This window comes from Morone saxatilis, unplaced genomic scaffold, assembly GCF_004916995.1.
Source record: "Morone saxatilis isolate NCDOM2014 unplaced genomic scaffold, NCSU_SB_2.0 Contig1, whole genome shotgun sequence".
Taxonomy (NCBI): Eukaryota; Metazoa; Chordata; class Actinopteri; family Moronidae; genus Morone; species Morone saxatilis.
The window spans coordinates 17,877,162-17,879,026 of NW_023339651.1; positions in this window are offsets into that span (position 1 = coordinate 17,877,162).

Here is a 1,865-nt window from a genome sequence, read left to right on the forward strand (position 1 = left end):
CAGTAGGAATCAACAAACTGAGTCTCGTAGTACTGCTTCTTCTCCTGAGTGGTAGTGTTGAACCATACGTTGTGGATTACTCCGTGATTCTCGACATAGCGTCCTTATGAAAGAAAAAGAAAAAACAGGTAAAGAAACTAGTACATATAAAGGCAACCTTATATAATGTAGAAGATGCATGGACTGCTTACTAAGCTGACTAAATTGCATGAATTTGAAGAATATAATATGTATAGGTATGTTTTCATTAGTGTTGTTCACTTAAATGTAGGGATTGTTGCATTATCGTTGACTTAGAATGAGACGTTTTTATCTACAGACACTGCAAGTTGACTTCCATGGAGTCCGCCATGTTGAAGTGCCATTTTTCTACAGTAGCCCAGAACGAACAAACCAAACCGGTAGATAGGGCGGTTCGCATTTTTCGCGGCCACTGTAGTTTCGCAGTCGTTTGGAAACGTAGTGTGAAGCTAGGGAGTTTCAATCTGCTACTATACCACTAGATGCCACTAAATCCTACACACTGGTCATTACCTGACAAAAAAATCCTGTCTGGAATGACTGGAATAACAAGTTAGTGTTGCATGGCTTGGTCCGATCCACTTGTGTACCGTGAGATATTTGCTAAATTTGTAAAACATGTGTTAGACAAGAATCACATTAGCTAGAATTGCTTACCCAACCATTACGATAACATTTTACATGTTATAATTGTTTGGCAGTGAACAGACTAGCAATACAGAGTGAGAATACAGAATGTATGCATGAAATAAGATATTATGCATATACCTAACTCACGATTTAAAAATGTGTGGCAGATAGGAACGAGAACTGACATAAAATGTACAGAGCTAAACTATTGTTTTTACCTGTCAGCATTGTGAAGTGAGAAGGGCTGGTAATAGTGAGGAAGGGTGGCGTAACATAGACTGCCTTTACCCCATCCTGGGCCATCTTATCCAGGTTAGGTGTTTCAACATCTCGGTCATAGTCCCAGCGGAAGCCATCGAAGGAGATGAGCAGTAGCTTGTTTTTGGTGGACGCGGTGAAAAGTGAGTGCAGCTCAGAAACAGAGTTCCAGGGTGGGGCAGCAGCACAGAGAGAGCTGGCAGTGAGGCAGATGACGGCAAGGCAGAGCAGCAGCATGACTGAGGATTTAGACCTTGTTGTGACTTAAAATCCACTCTCCACTTTATTTAGACTTTTTAGAGCTGTGTTGGCTGCATTTCCAATTTAATCATTTATTTCTTGCCACTACAACCTGCAATGTCCTAAAATCAGATCTTATTTTTCCTCTCCTCTAACTGCAGTTGTATGATGAACCTTTCCCTGTGGCAAGTATGAGACTGTATTGTGCAGTTTAAGAGGATACACCCCTAATTAATGATTGTTTGGGCTATTGGTCAGCCCTCATGTAGCCATAAACATAAGACAGGTTTTATATATTTATTAGTGTAATGTAGTAATGTGATAGGGAGTGTGTGTTTGTGTGTGTGTGTGTGTGTGTGTGTGTGTGTGAAATAGATATAGAGATTGCTGAGAATGATTTTCAACCCTTTGAGCCTGGTTGGTTGTATTATGACTTTTTAACATAAAACAGAGGTTACTTTAATAATACAATTAAACAATACATCTAAATCCTAAAGAGCCCCTCCATATATGTATTAAGACATATAAACAAATAGTCAGCTTGGAACAATAATGTATGTCTGATATGTTTTTCTGGAAAAAAAAAAAAAGTCAAGTATAATTTCCACATTAAAACCTTTAAAAAAGCATCTGCTTCTACCTCATAAAAAAATTCCAGAATCTGTGAATATGCAACTTTTCCTGCTGGACATAAGATGTCTCCTCCTTTACTGTAA